Source organism: Cervus elaphus, chromosome 19 (genome assembly GCF_910594005.1).
Source record: "Cervus elaphus chromosome 19, mCerEla1.1, whole genome shotgun sequence".
In the NCBI taxonomy this organism is placed as follows: Eukaryota; Metazoa; Chordata; class Mammalia; order Artiodactyla; family Cervidae; genus Cervus; species Cervus elaphus.
Window position 1 is genome coordinate 85,454,336 of NC_057833.1, and position 19,657 is coordinate 85,473,992.

A 19,657-nucleotide genomic window follows, 5' to 3' on the forward strand; every position below is an offset into this window, starting at 1 on the left:
ACTGTGTCCATAACAACCAGTGGAGAAGTGCCGATTCAGTTGTCTTGTCTGTTGAATAGCTGATGGTGGTTATTTTTGCATCATAGAGAGTAAGTGGATCAGACAGATAGCAAGCAGGCAGACAGATGTGCTTGTGTTTACATGACACCAAAATATTTGTCTTAAAGACAATATGCCAGAACAACAGAATTGAGCCTGACTGGTTTTATATATTTCCCTGATTTAGCTGTTTAACTCAGCCTCAGACAGGCAGTTTAGAGTGATGAGGAGATTGTGTGCTTTCAAACAGTTAGAGCTGCATTGGAATCTTGCTTCTGTTCCTTTCAAGCCCTGTGACTTGGTGTCTTAATTTGGAAGATGAGATCAATGGCGTGCTGATACCCATTCTCACTTTGAGTGTGTAAGTGTGAATGTGAGAGTTAAGAGGAAAAATGTATATAAAACCACGTGCAGAATAGTAAGTGCTAGTTCTCTATCTGCTTTCTCTTCTCCCATAGCAGAAGTGTTAATGGTAACAGCGGCTACTCTAATTAAAAATGTGGGAAACAGAGTTCCTAAGAGCCCAGACATGGTGAAGGACAGGGAGCATCCTGGAAACAGAGGCAATTTCTATGGAAACACAACAAGTTATTGGAATCTTGGCCCCTGATCCAGAGAGCCTGAATGTCCAGCTAAGGCATGGGGCAGAATACCTCAGGGTTTAAATCTACTCCTCAATGAGGGAAGGCTGTCTCTTTCCTCACAGCCAAGGAAGGAGGAGAAAAAAGAAGGAGCGCAAAGTTGTGTGGACCAAGAGAAAGACAAACCTTTGCAGAGCAGGGACCTGGCAGAGGAAGAAACACTGTACCTTCAACTTCTCTATGTACTGTGCCAAGGAGGAAATAGCAGGCTCTTCAGGTCTGGAAGTCCAGAAAGAATAAGTGTCTTCCTACAAACTGAAGGAGGAGAAGCTGGGAATCCCAGAGAATTAGATCTCTTTTCTGATTAGGAAAGAAGCCATCTTCAAGGTTTAAGAAATGAAGAAAACACAAGTGGGAAGTGCAGCAGTTGCAAGTTGCTAGTTATGGCTACAAATATTAGTCCCCAAGTCGTCAGCAACTTCTTGTATCTTTATGATAATTAATCACTGTGTGTGTGTGTGTGTGTGTGTGTGTGTGTGTGTATGTGTATCTCAGACCCTGTGTTAGTTTCCCAGGGCTGCCATAACAAAGTATCACAAATAATTGGATGGCTTAAAACACTGAAATTTACAGCTTACTGTCTTACACTTCTGGAGGCTTAAAGTCCAAGATCAAGGTGTTGGCAAGGCCAGGCTGTCTGAAAACTTGTCAGGGAGATTTCTTCCTTGTCTCTCCCTAACCTCTAGTATTTATTAGCAGTTCTGGCATTTGTTGACTTACCCCTGGATCAGTCTCTACCCTCTGTGTTTGTGTCCATGTTTCTGTCTTATAAGGACCTTAGTCACATTGGATGGGAGTCCACCCCAATGACCTCATCTTAACTTGATGGCATCAGCAAAGTCCTGACTTCCAAAGAAGGTCACAGTCACAGGTACTGGGGTTAGAACCATAACCTATCTTTTGGGGGGACACATTCAATCCAAAACAGACCGTTGGAGAGTCTAATGAAAACTATGATCTTGCTACTAAAAAATGCACATGTGTACAGAATATAGTATTTTGCAAATGATTGTAAAGAATTCACAGACCTCTGAAGCCTGTTGTCTACTCTTTAGGACTTGCTACTCCAAGTGTGATCCAGCAGCATCAGCACTCAGCTTCTGTTTTTTATTTTTTTTTAAGATTATTTTTTGATGTGGACCGTTTAAAAAAATTCTTTATTGAATTTGTTACAATATTGTTTCTGTTTTATGCTTTGGTTATTTGGCCATGAGGCACCTGGGATCTTAGTTTGCTCATCAAGAACCTAACCCACACCCCCTGCATTGGGAGGGCGCGTCTTAACTACTGGACTGTCAAGAGAAGTTAACCAGGAGCTTTTTAGAAATGCAAACTTTCAGATCGCAACCTAGCCCTACTGTGTCAGGATGTGAATTTTGATGAGATTCCTCTGTGATCTGTGTGCATCTGATACACCCTGCCCCGAGGGTCCACATGCAGCCCCCGATGAAGAAATGTTCCTTTTTCTTTCTTGTCCCATTTCTGGTTTCTAGTTAGTAGAATCAGGCTCACCTTCCCAAATATTGTTTCCCGCCATTCAACACGTCTTCTTCCATCACAGCTGGGTGTGTTCTGTCCGTGCCTTTGGTTGACCAGATCCACCCCTCCTTCCTTGTGTGAAGCACCTGTTATCACTAGCAAATATCCCAAGACAGGATGTTGTCTCGTGTGACCCAAGACAGGATGTTGTCTTTGTTTAACTGACAAAATTATATTGAGCAACAGCTGTGTGCTGGGTCCTGAATAAAGAAGCATAGTCTGTAGTCCACCTCTCTCTCCTCTCCGCCCGTGTTAATCGGCTTGTTCTTTAGAGTCCACACCAAGGGACTCCCACCCTTCCTGACCCTCTCGTCAGAACCACAGAGCAGCCATTTTGTTTCCCATCGTGGCGTGGAATGTTCACTGCTGTTTTACAGGTGCAGTTGGTGCTTGTGGAGCAGATTTACCTTTTTTTTTTTTTTTTGTTCCCCAGCAAGAGAAACACCATTAGAAGTTGTTTACAACTTTGCTCTAGAGTCATCAGTTCATTCTGGGCATTAGAAACAACCTGTAGAGGTCTGGAGACCCAACAGGACCTGATGATCAGGGAGATGGTGAGTGGTTTAGAGGACTTGGGTTTAGTAGCCTGAGATGAGCTCTTATCTCCCTGTCACAGCCTAGTTAGTGATGTGGGGAGGAGGAGGACTCAGCTGAACTCCAAAGCTCAGGTCATGATGTATCTATTGCTGTACCACACAGTCTGTTTAAATAAACACACATAGATGATACTATGAGAAATAATGTGATCGCTGATGGCGTACTTGCACTTGACTATGGAATCAAGGACAGACCGTGTATGGTGGGGAACACCAGACCCCAGATTCAAGCGTCAACTCTGTTACTCAGAAAGCTTCACTTTGCTGGTCTTTACTCTTCCTAGAGTTGCTGTAAGGGGAAAATGAATCAGGCCATGTGAATCTCCTGGAACAGGGCCTGGCTCCTGGAAAAGGCTCAATGCACATTAGCCATCATTCCTATTACTAGTCTTTCTGTTGGTCTTATGACAACCACCATGGATCTGCAAACAAGCCACTTCTACAATACATATTTTGTTCACTCCTCATGGAAACTTATGAAATAAGATGAAAGAAATGAGAGAAACTGGCTCAAATCCACTTTCCCCTGGGGAACCCTCAGTACCCACCCTATCCCCTCTCATCTCAGACACTCTAACAATCTCTCTCCAGATCCACAAGGAACCTCTGAGTCTCTTTAGGGACATGCTGTCATAAACATTCACTTCTCTGCCTGACTGAGGTTATCTGAGGACTTGTAGAGGGCCTGGAATGGGTCTGATTAATTTTGTATTATTCTCAGCATGTACCCCAAGTTTTGTCTTACTTACTTAGTGAATACCTAAATAAGCAAACTTTTAAACTCTTATCCCTGATTAGGATCACATTATAGCAGAGAGAAGAGAAAAATTAAGCAAGCTTTCTCAGATCTCATCCAAAGTCTTATCTGTTCTTCGTGAATGTGTAGCTAAACCTTCCTTACCAAGCCTTACCTGACTGTTCCTCTAGTTTTAAAAGTGCTTTCCCAGAGGCTGACTTGGAAGGCCCCGGGCTGATTCCCCAACCTGTAATAAAGTGTATGTATAAAGATAGCAGTGTTGTTATACAATTTAATTAGTACATCATTCAGACATTTGGACCAATGCCTGGCTCTTTTTTTGTATGTTCATTTAGCTTTTAGTCTAACTCCCATATGAAATAAACAAAAAGGCTAATTGCTTTTGGATTTTAGCACTGGGTGAAATACCTGGTTTCATTATGTGAATCATATTTTAGAAATGAATTAAGGGTTCTGTGGGTAAATGAAAAATTCCAAGATGACAGCTATAGTACTTAAAGCAAGGCGACAGGAAGGTTGGGGCTCCCGGAGGCAGCACATGACTCCATCTGACACGTTCCTGGTTTTCATAGCAGCATGTTATGTTTGTGTACCAATGAGAACATTGTCTCAGGATGGTAAGACCTTGTATCTCATCACATTCTAACAGTGGTGTGCTGGTCAACGTTTAAGAACCGGTTCTTCTGGAATTAGGTAAAAGCCCTGATGTTATGTTTTCACTAGTTTCCAGGGTATAAATAGTCCATATTGGCTAATATCCAAGTACTAATGAGGAGTCTGGAAGAGATGCAGACACTTGGCTCTCATCAGCCCCTGTGAACTGTTTCCTGCATCTGCTACAAGGTGGAGGTGGGCCTGGGGCCTGGAGTGGGTTTTCCAGAAACTTCTGCAAGGGAGGTGGCACCCCTGTACTGAACATCTCTGGGGACATCAAAAGGGGATGTCCCTCTTCAACTCCCTGGACAGTGAGGGAGGAATAAGAAAAAAACTTCCATCTTACATTTTCAAGTGTGCTTGGGGCAGTGTGGTGTAGGACATGTGCACGGCCTTCATCATCCAGGAGACTGTTTGCTGCCACCTATGTCCACTTCCATTTAATGGAGGACTGAATGGAGAACTGAGAATGAAACTGGTCTTGAAAGCATTTGGCACATTGCACGGCTCTCAGTAAATGACTGTTATTATCTGGGGACTGAGGTGGTAGCGCTCACGATAGGAGATGGGACTTACTTCCACCTAATGTTCATTGCATCTTTGTATGCCATCGGTGTTTTGGTTAGTGCTGAATTTTAGAGAATTCAAGCCCAGGCCCCTGTGTTTGGGGGCTGGCTGCCTGCACGAGATCTCTGTGGAGTGTGGTTTGGATTAGTCAATGAACCTGCCTCTCTCATTTCTCATGACAAAAGCTACAAGATTATTATATGCCAATCAGAGTTTTGGAATCCAGTGGCATGGCAGCAGATGTGCAGACCACCTGGGGGAAACAAGAGTTTCTCAGGTGGTCCTCCAGGCATGGAAGGCCCTCCAGGGGGCTAGAAATTTGACTGTGTTAGTCCTAGCAAACCAGCACTGTCAGCTCATAAGAAAAGATTACAGCATATGAATCAACAGTGAAGTTGGGAGACCCACCTAAAGTCTCAAAGAGAATTTGTGAAAGTGATAGTATGTTTTGTCTCTTCTCCTGTGCCAGGTATTGTGCTGAGCCCTTTTCAGCTATTATTTCATTTAGTCCTCACAATACCCTAATCAACTTGAGCTTCTTGCTCAAGATCACACTATAGAATTGGTGCTAGGATGTATATTCAGATGGTTTGACCCCAAAATCCAAGCTGTTTACCTCTATAGAATAAGTCCTCTACATGCAAACCTTCAAGCTGTGAACTTTCTAGGAGGTGAACATGTGTTTGCAAGTGCAGTCCTGTAAGCTAGCTCACGTGTCTGGTGTATATTGTCGTGCTCCTCTACAAGTGCTTGTGCTTTTCTGTATGTTTCTGTACAGTTGTTGTGCAACATGAGCAGCTTACTAATGAAGACCTGATGGTATTGGAGGCCCAGAGAAAGCATGAAGAGAGACAAGAGGGAGAAATAACTGAAGAACCAAAGAGATTCACAATGCAGGAAATGATAAGGGGGAATTTCTTTATTTGAGAAGACACCAGTTAGTTTTTGAGGTGCAGGGCCCAAACATAGAATGGTCCATGAAGGTTGCAGCAGCTGTTCAGAATGCAATCCAGTGTTACTGTGTCATCTACAGTTAGAACCAGACGTGGAACAATGGACTGGTTCAAAATTGGGAAAAGAGTACATCAAGGCTGTACATTGTTACCACGCTTATTTAACTTATATGCAGAGTACATCATGTGGCATGCTGGGCTGGATGAAGCACAAGCTGGAATCAATTTCCTGGGAGAAATATCAATAACCTCAGATATGCAGATGACATCACCCTTATGGCAGAAAGCGAAGAGGAACTAAAGACCTTCTTGATGAAGTTGAAGGAGGAGAGTGAAACAGCTGGCTTAAAATTCAACATTCAGAAAACAAAGATCATGGCATCCGGTCCCATCACTTCATGTCAAATAGATGGGGAAACAATGGAAACAGTGAAAGACTTTACAATTTCTTGGGTTCCAAAATCACTGCAAATGGTAACTGCAGCCATGAAATTAAAAGATGCATGCTCCTTGGAAGAAAAGCTATGACCAATCTAGACAGCATATTAAGAAGCAGAGGCATTATTTTGCCAAGAAACGTCCACCTAGTCAAAGCTATGGTTTCTCCAGTAGTCATATATGGATGTGAGGTGTGGACCGTACAAAGGCTGAGCGCCAAAGAATTGATACTTTTGAACTGTGGTGTTGGAGAAGACTCTTGAGAGTCCCTTGGACTGCAAGGAGATCAAACTAGTCAGAGGAAATGAGTCCTGACTATTCATTGGAAGGACTGATGTTGAAACTGAAGCTCCAATACTTGGGCCACCTGATATGAACAACTGACTCATTTGAAAAGAACCTGATGCTGGGAAAGATTAAAGGCAGGAGGGAGAAGGGGGTGACAGAGGATGAGATGGTTGGATGGCATCACTGACTCAATGGACATGAATTTGAACAAGCTCTGGGAGATGGTGAAGGATAGGGAAGCCTGGCATGCTGCAGTCCATGGGGTGGCAAAGGGTTGTACAAGACTGGATAACAAGTGATGAGAGAACCCAGAAATATCACCCAGACATCACTGGATTGTTTTTTCAAGAGGGTAGGTTGAATGGAATCTAGCAAGTAACCAGAACCTGTGCCATCAACTTCAGGTGTGAGTGAAATTGAAGCTTGCCTTCCATCTCCTACTGCTGATGGTCTTACAGCTCTACCGTCTCCCATCTCCTCTCCCTCTTCCAGTCAGTAACTCTTCTTGCCCATTCACTCAGTGCCAGCCCTTGTATGTGAGTTCTTATATTGTATGTACTAGTGTACTTTTCAAGACACTCTACTGTAAGATTAAAAAGGTTTTATTTTTTGTGTGTCGTGTATTATTTATGTGAAAAGTATTGTAAATCTATCACAGTACAGTACTATACAGTTGATTGTGTTATTTGGGTACCTAGGCTAACTTTGTTGAACTTAGGAACAAATTGGACTTACAAACATACAGTGCTCTGTGAGCAGTAGTTGTTCCTATGTAGGGGACTTACTGTATTGCACCATGTTTCTATCTAAACCTGGAAAATGGACATTATGATTCATTTGAACACTGCACAGGTTCAAACCATGCACATCCTTATATTCTTCATGGAGCTTGCCTACCCACTGCCCCAGAAAGCCAGGCTCCGAATACACCCCTTCTGGCCCAACTCTGGGAAGGGTATTCGGATAACTCTTCCTCCACTCCATCTGCCAAGCCAGTTTAAAGTCCCATCTCACTCCCAGGTGTTACACTGGGGGAATATGTGTCCCATTAATTTCTTAAGAGGGTCCATGAATTTGAGTCCAGAAACCTCCAAAAATGAGAGCTGCCCATGATGAAAGGAGCTAAAAATTCAAGTGGATGATTTTCTAGCGAAACACTCCACTGAATTAGTGAGTGTTTGCATAGCACAGGAAGCTCTGTGGTAACTTAAATGGAAAGGAAATTCAAAAAAGAGGGGATATATGTATATGTATGGCTGATTTGCTTTGCTGTACATCAGAAACTAACACAAGATTGTAAAGCAACTACAGTCCAATAAAGAAAAAATGACTGTGGCTGAGAGAAACCTAAAGCTTCCCTAGGTGGGAAAAACCAGTGTGTTTTGCATGTGGGAAGGGTCATAAATCATGAGGGGCTGGAGGACAAGTGCAGCAGACATCTGTCAAATGTCTCCCAGTGACTTCCACATCTGGGTATTTTTACCCCTCTATAATCTTCTCTCCCTGAGTGTGAACTAGACCTAGTAACTTGCTTCCAAACAGGTTGATCCAGCAGAAGAGATGGGATGTCACTTCTGAGGTTAGGTTATAAGAGGACTGCCTTCCAGTTGCTGACTCTCTTGGTCTCTTCCTCTCAGAGCTCCCACTTCAGGGAAGCAAGCACTGTGTTGCCATGGCCGCCCGCATGATGAAGAACATGTGTGACCATCAGGCAGCAGGGACCTTAGGCTTGTTACATGAGTGAGCTTTAGGAGCAGATCCCCCACCCCCCCCCACCCCCCCCACCCCCCCCGTGGAGAAATGACTCTGGCTGTAGCCAGTACCCCTATGGTGGATGGAACATCCTTAGCACAGAGCAGCCTCTAGTATCCACTGTTCAGTTCTGAGCAGGATCTGGTTATGATCCCAGGGGACTGAGAGAGAGGAAAAGGAAAGCAAGGGGACATCTGACCAGATGGGCCTTGGGAAATATTCTGGCAACCTGTAGGAGGAAAGGGAGCTGGACCTTCCTTCATTTTCAGACAATTGACTGTCCTATCTGTTATACACACAACTGCCTGATGGAGACTTTTCTATAAGGCCATGCACTGCACTTTGAGAACTGTCTGCAGGAACTGTGCTGCTTGACTGGCCACCAGAAAACAACCCAATCATTCAAAATGGGCTTGGGATGACCATGCACCATTATGTGATACTTGCTGGATAAAAAACCATAGAATTTCCTCCCCTGAAAATTGCAAGCTTTTAAGCTAAGGGAACCTTTCTATAATTAGCAACTATTTCAAATAGAGGACTCAAAAAATTGAATTTTCTTTCAAAGTAGTTCTAACAGTACTAAGTGGTTGAGATAGGGCATTACTTATAACCAGTATCACCTTAGAGCTAAATTTTAAATGGGGACTGCCACTCAGAAAGCACTACAATTAAACTTCTTTAACCATGTTCGAGAATCCAGGCTTGTTGCAAAGTCTGCCTGGCTGTATGACTAATTAATCAATGTATCAAAGTTTCACCATACAGAATTCAACTTTGCAACAAACGTTGCTTCCAAATTATTTCTCTTTGTCAAAGCTGATATCAAAAGTTACTTCCAAACATTTCACACCCTCTGGTTGGTGGGCCAGCTGATGTTTTTTTCTGTGTTGTCGGAGAGAGAGTATGTGTATGAGGGGTGTTTGGGAGAGCTAGGAGGAAGTTGTCAATGAGATAACAGGGAATCTTAGACTTCGGTAAAAGAAAAGCAATAGTAAAATTTTTCTGCAATAAGAGAGATTCTCAGCTGAACTCCTACAATCCTCTCCTGGCCTTTGAAATATGATTTCCTGATCCTGACATTGACCAGCTATAGGTTGGGCAGGTCATTAAAACTCTGTGAGAAGTGGTTTCTTTATCTAAAAAGTGAAGGGACAAGGCAAGTTCAGCTTTTCTCAAAATGTGTTCTGTAGAAACAATGGCTTCTCTACATATTTTCTGAAAGAAAATCCCTTGTTTAAATAAAGGTGGGAAATGCTTCTTACCAAAGTCTCCTCTTGCAGATTCATGATACACGTATATACTTTAAGGAATAGGAGAAGTTGTGCACTAAATAAATCTTTTAATGTTGTTTAACCCAGTGTTTCCCACACATTTTTTGACTCTAGAATTCCTTTTAGGCATCAGTTCAGTTCAGTTCAGTTCAGTCACTCAGTCGTGTCTGACTCTTTGCAACTCCGTGAATCGCAGCATGCCAGGCCTCCCTGTCCATCACAAACTCCGGGAGTTCACTCAAACTCATGTCCATCGAGTCGGTGATGCCATCCAGCCATCTCATCATCTGTCGTCGTCCCCTTCTCCTCCTGCCCCCAATCCCTCCCAGCATCAGGGTCTTTTCCAATGAGTCAACTCTTTGCATCAGGTGGCCAAAGTATTGGAGTTCCAGCTTCAGCATCAGTCCTTCCAATGAACACCCAGGACTAACCTCCTTTAGGATGGACTGGTTGGATCTCCTTGCAGTTCAAGGGACTCTCAAGAGTCTTCTCCAACACCACAGTTCAAAAGCATCAATTTTTCGGTGCTCAGCTTTCTTCACAGTCCAACTCTCACATCCATACATGACCACTGGAAAAACCATAGCCTTGACTAGATGGACCTTTGTTGGCAAAGTAATGTCTCTGCTTTTTAATATGCTATCTAGGTTGGTCATAACTTTCCTTCCAAGGAGTAAGCATCTTTTAATTTCATGGCTGCAATCACCATCTGCAGTAATTTTGGAGCCCAGAAAAATAAAGTCAGCCACTGTTTCCCCATCTATTTCCCATGAAGTGATGGGACTAGATGCCATGATCTTAGTTTTCTGAATGTTGAACTTTAGCACCTATTAATATTGCACAGAATTAGTGTTAGAAAGAATGTGGGTTCCTGGACTAATTGCCAGAGGACTTTCCAGGGCTGGTGTTTGAGTGACAGAAATACTTGTAAGTAGAGGTATGATAGGGTGAGCCGAGTGAGAATTTGTGGAAGGGCAGTTACTGAAAGAGACTGAAAACAAACTTCAATGTCAGACTTCACAGGTGCACTTTGTCATTCGGACTGTCCCAGCTCCATCCTTCTCCTGAGACCAGCAGGGAGGCTTTTGGTCACTTTGTGTGAATGTTGGGACTGGGAAGTAGATGGTAGGGAGAAGGAGCTGCAGAAGTCCTCAGTGCAGAGGCTTGGAATTCACACTCTCCTTCCCCACTTGGACCAGTAGAGATGAAAGTGTGCCATCTCTGTGCTTCCTGGGCTCTACTGTACTAGCATTTTAAGCTTTCAGAAGCTTACTGGACATCTCTTGTCTTTGCTGTCCTCCAATGCATTTCCTCACTCACTGCCACCTCCACCTTGGTACTAACCCTTCCATTTGGCTTGGGGAAAACTTTCCCCCATTCTGAACACATGGATTCAGTCTCACTTCCCAAATTAGGGACATCATATGACCTAGTCCTGGCCAATCAGCATATTTCATTTGAGGATCACCATGTGAGCCATTCTGGTCCAATGGAACTCAGTTATAGGGAATTTTTTAAAAAAAATATTGGGGATAAAAAAGCTCTTTCTCAGTCCCTAGAATGTGAGGCTGGAGATGCTGTAGACTCAGTCTAGAGAAACCAGCCAAAGGTACGAGTCAACACAGTGGCAAGAGGAGTAGAGTGAGGGGCCAAGTCTTGAACAAGGGCTAGCAAATGTGCTTAAGCCAGTGAAAAATTGCTTTTAACTGAACACTTGACTTTAGTCACTCAGTCATGTCAGACTCTTTGTGATCCCATGTATTGCAGCATGCCAGGTTTCCTTGTCCATCACTAATTCCCAGAGCTTGCTTAAAGTCATGTCCATCAAGTTGGTGATGCCATCCAACCATCTCATCCTCTGTCATCCCCTTCTCCTCCTGCCTTCAATATTTCCCAGCATCAGAGTCTTTTGTAATGAGTCACCTCTTCACAACAGGTGGCCAAAGTATTGGAGCTTCAGCTTCAACATCAGTCCTTCCAATGAATATTCATGACAGATTGATTTCCTTTAGTACTGACTGGTTGGATCTCCTTGCAATCCAAGAGTCCAAGACTCCAAGTCTTCTCTGACACTACAGTTCAAAAGTATCAATTCTTTGGCACTCATCTTTCTTTATGGTCTAACTTTCACATCCATATGTGACTACTGGAAAAAACATAGCTTTGAGTAGATGGACCTTTGTTGGCAGAGTAATGTCTCTGCTTTTTAATATGCTGTTGAGGTTTGTCATAGCTTTTCTTCCAGGGAGCAAGTGTCTTTTTATTTCATGGATGCAGTCACCATCTACAATGATTTTGGAGCCCCCCCAAAATAAAGTCTCTCACTCTTTCCATTGTTTCCCCATCTATTTGACATGAAGTGATGGGATCAGATGCCATGATCTTTGTTTTTTGAATGTTGAGTTTTAAGACAGTTTTTTCACTCTCCTCCTTCAACTTCATCAAGAGGCTCTTTAGTTCCTCTTCGCTTTCTACCATAAGGGTGGTGTCATCTGCGAATCTGTGGTTATTGATATTTCTCCTAGAAATCTTGATTCCAGCTTGTGCTTCATCCAGCGCAGTATTTCATATGATGTACTCTGCATATAAGTTAAATAAGCAGGGTGACACCATACAGCCTTGATGCAGTCCTTTCCCAATTTTGAACCAGTTCATTATTCATTGTCTGGTTCTAACTGTTGCTTCTTGACCTGCATACAGATTTCTCAGGAGGAAGGTCAGGTGGTCTGGTATTGCCATCTCTTTAAGAATTTTCCACAGTTTGTTGTGATCCACACAGTCAAGGGCTTTGGTCTAATCAATAAAGCAGAAGTAAATGTTTTTTCTGGAATTCTTCTGCTTTCTCTATGATCCAACAGATGTTGGCAATTTGACCTCTGGTTCCTCTGTCTTTTCTAAATCCAGCTTGAATCTGGAAGTTCTTGGTTCATGTTCTGTTGAAGCCTAACTTGGAGAATTTTGAGGACTACTTTGCTAGCATGTGAGAAGAGTGCAATTTGCAGTATTTTGAACATTCTTCGGCATCACCTTTCTTTGGGATTGGAATGAAAACTGAAATGAAAACCCTTTTCCAGTCCTGTGGCCACTGCTGAGTTTTCCAAATTTGCTGGCACATTGAGTACAGCACTTTCACAACATCATCTTTTAGGATTTGAGATAGCTCAGCTGGAATTCCATCATCTCCACTAGCTTTCTTTGTAATGATGTTCCCTAAGGTCCACTTGACTGCATTCCAGGATGTCTGGCTCTAGGTGAGCGATCACACCATTGTTGTTACCTGGGTCATTGAGATATTTTTTGTATAGTTTGTCTATGTATTCTTGTCACCTCTTCTTAATATCTTTTGCTTCTGTTAGGTCCATACTTTTTCTGTCCTTTTAATGCCTGTCTATCTGCATGATATCCTTTGGTATCTCTAATTTTCTTGAAGAGATCACTAGTCTTTCCTATTCTAATATTTTTCTCTATTTCTTTGCATTGATCACTGAGGAAGGTTTTCTTATCTCTCCTTGCTATTCTTTGGAACTCTGCATTCAGATGGGAATATCTTTCCTTTTCTCCTTTGCCTTTCACTTCTGTTCTTTTCTCAGGTATTTGTAAAGCCTCCTCAGACAACCATTTTTCCTTTTTGCATTTCTTTTTTTTGGGGAACCGTTTTGATCATTGCCTCCTATACAATGTCACAAACCTCCATCCATAGTTTTTCAGGCACTCTGTCTATCAGATCTAATCCCTTGAATCTATTTGTCACTTCCACTGTATAATCGTAAGGGATTTGATTTAGGTCATAACTGAATGGTCTAGTGTTTTTCCCTAGAAAAAACTTTCCCTAGTAGAAAGTTTTCTACTTTCTTCAATTTAAGCCTGTATTTTGCAATATGGAGTTCATTATCTGAGCCACAGGCAGCTCCCAGTCTTGTTTTTGCTTACTGTTTAGAGTTTCTCCATCTTCAGCTGCAAAGAATATAATCAATCTGATTTTGGTACTGACCATTTGGTGATGTCTAAAACTAGAAACTTAGGGATTAAAAAAAAAGAAGTAGAGGGAGTATTAGGATTTTTGCTTTTGATGAAGATTGGTCTCTGACTTAATGGAGTCCAAACATAAGACAACCTCTCAACTTTCTTCCAGTACCTACAGATTTGTTGTTCCTCTGGGTAAGGCCCCGTGAGAGTCTCAAAGTTAAGAGAGAGAGAGAGAGAGAGAGAGAGAGGAAGAACAAGGGAAAAGAGAATTTCCCATGGGAAATTTCCTATGCTTTCCACTGTGCAGGGTATTAAGTCCTAAAACTCAGCATTTTTCCTCTTTTTGGTACTGTCCCAGTCAGTGTGGGCTGCTCTAGCTAAGTACTATAGACTGGTTGGCTTACAAAATCCAGAAATTAATTTCTTACAGTTCTGAAGGCTACAAATCTAAGATGAGAGTGCCAACATGATCAGGTTCTGGTTCAGGTGCTCTTCTGGGTTTCAGACTGTCAACTTCACACTGATGGAAAGAGTAAGCTAGCAGTTTGTCCTTTTCTTATAAAAGCACTAATCCCATTCACCAGGGCCCCATCCTCATCACCTAATGATTAGAAAGACCCACTTTCTAATATCATCACATTGGGAGTTAGACATCAACATCTTGGTTTTGAGGGGAACACAAACATTCAGTCCATAAGAGTAACTCTTCTTGACAGTTTAAGCAAGACAGTTCTGATCTATTTATAAAACTCTAGTTCTATTAAAAGGTCAGGAAAAAATTAAGACATACCTTCTTCTGAAATTATTTCTTCCTTAAGCCTCTCTCTTCCCTGCCTCATCCACTCCTCTGCTCATAATTTTGTTGATATTATTTACTATGTGATTTGCACCTTCAACTTTGATCCCGAATAGAATCCATTAAGAGTTTAAAAGTCTTCCCTTTCAATGGAGAGATGTTGACTACTTCTTGTTTTTTTGTTTTAAACCAGCACTGTTCTACATTTTACAGCTATTGATTCAGTAGTCCAGGGTGGATTTTACCATACAAAAGCACAGTTATTCCCCATTCTGTTGCAAGAGAATTTGCACTTTACCCTGGATTACTCCACACTTCTTAGAAGCAGTACATTAGCATACAAGAAGACTCAGTCTTGATTGCAGCATGTTTGTGTATATGTGATTACTCAATTTTCTCTCAGTGTAAGTAAAAGCGATTGAACTGTTCTAGACACAAGATTTGTCTCTTGATTAGAGTCTGGCAGGACCCTTTACAACACTTTAAACAAGTTGTTCTATGATCATTGGTAGGTGATTATAATGCCACTGGCTATATTAAAAAAATAATATGTGAGAACCCAGGTTTTCCCAGCTTGTTTTCTCCAGTTCTCCTCAGTCTGTGAGGCTCTGGTGCTGTGAGTGGAGGAAGAGCCGGAGGCTGGGCTGCCTCCAGGGCTCCTTGGCAGGGCAGAAGAGCCTGGATGCCATGTTCCATCTGGCAGCCAGCTGGAGCCTCCCTGGCCCTTGGGGTCCAGCATCCTGGATTATGGACTAGAATTTTCCATAATTTAACACCTCATTTAAAATGTTTGTCTCTCTATAACCAGAACCTTCAAGTTAGTGCCTTTCTTCAGCATTCTCAAGGTCAGGTCACCTTGGCTCCAGTGTCTGGAAGGTTCCTCATCAAGTTCCGCCTCTTCCTAGGTAACAGCTCAATCCCTTAGTAAGGCATTCAAGGCCCTCCTAGACCTGCCCTTGCAAAGTCTCCAGCCTCACTGATTCCCCTAGTTCTGTTTCTCAGCCATGCCAGATGCCATGGGGGATCATGCACTGGAGGCTGCTTTGTATTCTTGTCCCCAGATATGTGATGTTTCTTTTCATTTTTTAAAAATTTGTTACTTTTCCTATATAATTTAGGTTGATATGTTCTATTTTCATTTTTATTTAACTCAATAAATTTTCTTTTCTTTTTCTTGGCCATGCTGTATGCGGGATCTTAGTTCTCCAACCATGGATCGAACCTGCACCCACTGCAGTGGAAGCATGGAGTTTTAATCACTGTACCACCAGGGAAGTCCCTGATGTTTCCTTTCATCTTTAAAAATGCCCAGCATGAAGTCCTTCTTGACCCCACAACTGGTGCATTGTTTGACCCCTCCTACGTTTGAACAGATTTCCACAGCAACTGTTTAATTAATTAACTAATGAATTCAAATATTATAGGCACCTCTTTCTTTAAACTGTTGGCTCTTGTGGAAGGCTATGTCTCATTTACCTCTCTATCACTTATCCTGATCATACAGGAGCTCAGAAAATATATGTTGGATAATTGAATGCAGTGGAGAAATAGAACTACTGATAGTTCACGTTAGAAAAAAATCACCATGACAATGTTCTGTGTCTTGATGGGGCTTTTCCTTTACCAGGCATGTACATTTGTCAAAACTCATGCAATAGTACACTTAAAATTCATGCAATTCACTCTATATAAATTTCACCTAGGGAGAAAAAGTATTGTAAAAAACCCTGATCTCTAGTTAATGATAAGTGTGAGGAGGTATTTAGGAGTGTAGGATACTGATGTCTGCAACTTACTTTGAAATGGACTGAAAAATAAGACAGACTGATAGACAGGTAGACAAATGGATAGTAAATATGTCTGTGTGTGTGTGTGTGTTAGTCACTCAGTTGTGTCTAACTCTTTGTGACCCTGTGTACTGTAGCTCACCAGGCTCTTCTGTCCATGGGATTCTCCAGGCAAGAATACTGAAGATTCCCTTCTCCAGGGGATCTTCCTGACCCAGGGATGGAACCCAGGTCTCCTGCATCTGCAGAAAGGATCTGTAGGCAGGCAAATTCTTTACCATCTGAGCCACCAGGGAAGCTATTCATTGCAGAGTCTAGATGCTGGGTATGTGAGGTGGACCCTTCACAATTATTTCAACTTTTCTGTATGTTTAAAAATGCTCATGATAAAACATTGGGTAATAGAGAAATCATCAAATGTTGTACTTATTGCTTATAGAGCCAGGAAACCCAGGTTTTATCCTGGAGCGATATTACACCTAAAGATAGCTCAAAACTTTGCAGCTTCTTGGCCACAGCAGTTCTTTTAAAATCCCCTGTGTGTGCCTATTCCACAGGACCAGAAACTCCCAGCAGATTCCTGCGAGAAACCCAGAAACCTCCAAAGCTTGTTTTCTATAATTCATGATATCTTGGTCCCTCCTTATTCTTGCCTTCTGTGTAAGGAGCAGCCCCATATGGGGTGCTTATGGACATAACCTCTTTCACTGAAAAGCTTCTTGTGTGCGTGTGTGCTAAGTTGCTTCATTCATGTCTGACTCTTTGTGACCCTATGGACGAGCCCGCCAGGCTCCTCTGTCCATGAGATTCTCCAGGCAAGAATACTGGAGTAGGTTGCCATGCCCTTCTCCAGGGGATCTTCCCAACCCAGAGATTGAACCTGAGTCTCTTAGATCTCCTGCACTGGCTGGGAGGTTGTTTACTAATAGTGCTACCTCAGAAGGCCTGGACAGGTTCTTCTTTGTTTTTTTTCTTAAAAACTTGTTCAAGATACCCCTGTCCTTTGTCTTTGAGAATTAAGGAAGGCAAAGAAATTAACATTTAAAGCTCTGAACAGGAGTTACAAAAGGAAAGTTGGGAGATTCCCATGTGAACAATGTTTACTAGAGGGAATAAATTACCTCTCTCTCCTCAAAAATAGAAGTGAGGAAACTGAAGATAACAAATGTTTTCTTTGGAAAAGGACTATGGCTTCTTTAATCAACATTTTTTCTTGCTCCTGTTTTATTATTGGCAGAAAATACCATTATAAAAAATGAAAAGTAGGACACCTCTTTCCCTTAGAACACCTGAAATACACGAATTTGGCTGTCTCTGGGCAGCAATATTTTGAAAAAAATTAGGTGGCAACAGAATGCATCCTTTCCAGCCCTATGAACCTCAAGTAAGCACTTTCAGCCTCCAGTCAGTATTTAATCAGCATACCATAACTTTTATGGGACTGAAATGAAATGCTTCTGAGACACTAAATTTCAAGTGTTGCTGTAAACTTTGGTCATCTGAATTTGATTTACATATGATGGCCCCATCCACAGTGATGATGGATATAATGACAATTGTTGGTATTGATCATCTGGAAAAACACACATTATAGACATACACCATCATAGCTTCTACTTGCTTGGTGCCTTTAGCATATTGGACAGGGCATAAGTAGTGAAGATGAATCACAACCATTGCTATCTATCAAAACAAATGCAATTTACATGAATGTTAAGGTAATATCAGTGTATCAGTTAGAAAGCTTTAATTTGAGAAACATAAGAGTGTAAATAATAAACAGAAAATTTATTAATTCACGTAACTAAAAGTTTATGTTTAGGTAAGGTCTAAACTAAGGTTTCATGATGTCATGAGGGCCCTGGCTTTATTTCTTTGCAATTCTCTGTTGCAGAGAATCCTACCGTTGATTTATTTTGTGGTAGTAAAATGGCTAGAGGAGTTATACTGTTCATTTACTTATTTCATTTCAATAATGTTTTATTTAACTGCATATGTTAAAAAATTATTCCAATATGTAATCAGTATAGAGATTAGCAATGTTATATTGCACATTCTTTTTTATATATTAAATCTTCAAAATCCAGTTTGTATTTGACATGGCATATCTCAATTCAAACACTAAATTTTCCTTGGAACTACTTAAACTGTAATAAGATTTCACAAAATTTACAATTGAGAAAGTAGATTCATACACCACTGTTGTTCCAAATATTTGAAAGCTGTTCAATAATTGGATCAAACATTTGTGTTTAAGCTTAAATTAAAGTTAAATTTTATTTAATTTTTTTAAAAATTAAAGTTAAATTTTAAAATGAAGTTTTTCAGTTGCATTAGCCACATCTCAAGTGCTCAATAGGCAAAGAGGGCTAGTGGCTCCTGAATTGGACAGCTCAGGTCTATAGTGACCCGTCATTGACACAGGTCAGATGCTGAGACTCGAGTGGCTGGAGGAGTTTTAGATTTCCCATTTCCAGAGGAGGAGAGAAAACCCTTAACTCAGGAATTCTAACACAAGTCCTAAAATTTATTTTGGTTGGGCTCCCCGAGGTCATAAACTCATCCCATAATGAATCACTATGCCCCGGTGGATGAGGTATGCTGATTTGCTTAAGCTAAGTTTTGTGCTCCACCCCTGGAGCCAGACAGTAGAGTTAGATTCCTCCCAACCACAGGGATCTATATGGATTCCCAAATGAAAAAAAAAAAAAAAAAAAGCATAAGAAAGGAATGGATATGGAAGTTACCATAAATCTCCATTACAAATCATCAGCTTCCTCCCTATGACCTCACTGAAGTCAAGTTTCAATCAATACAGTGTGAATCAAGTGATGAAGAGCAGACAGACTTCACTTCCCCAGCTGTGCAAAGACAAATGTCAAATACGCTGAATATGGTAAAAGACTTACTGCAAACAGGGAGTGCTATTTCATATCCCAGTCCAACAGACTGGCACCCTTTTTATTTCTATTTTTCTTACTAGAATGACATTGACATCTCTGTATTCTATCTCTCCTGGTTCATTTGGCAGAGTTCACAGGTCAATGCTGGGCTTCTCAGGTGGTTCAGTGGTTAAAGAATTGGAGTGCCAACGCAGGAGACGCAGGAGATGTGGGCTCAATCCCTGGGTCGGGACGGTTCCCTGGAGAAGGAAATGGCAACCCACTCCAGTATTCTTGTCTGGAGAGTCCCGTGGCCAGAGGAGCCTGGCGGGCTGCAGTCCACAGCGTTGCAAAGAGTTGCATGTAATGAGCACGCACACACGCACACAGGTCAATGTATCCAGGATGGCATAAGTACAGGACATGAGGCATGGAAGGAAGGAGAGGAGCATTTAATATGTGTCAACGTGTGTAGGGAAGAGAACAGATACTTAGTGAGTACCTATGGCAGCAGGTCAGCTGGACAGTTATGAGTATTCTTTCTTTTTCTTTCCTGCTTTTTAAAGGAGAAAATATTAAAAGTGATGGGTTGTAAGTGTAAGAGAAAGAATATGCTGCAGAAGGTAAAAATGTTCAGGGGAAAGATAAAGAAAAGTAAAATCCCCTACCCAGGATGGAGGTGGTGTTAGAGCAGGACGCAAGCAACAGGTGGTTAGTCTGGACTCTGC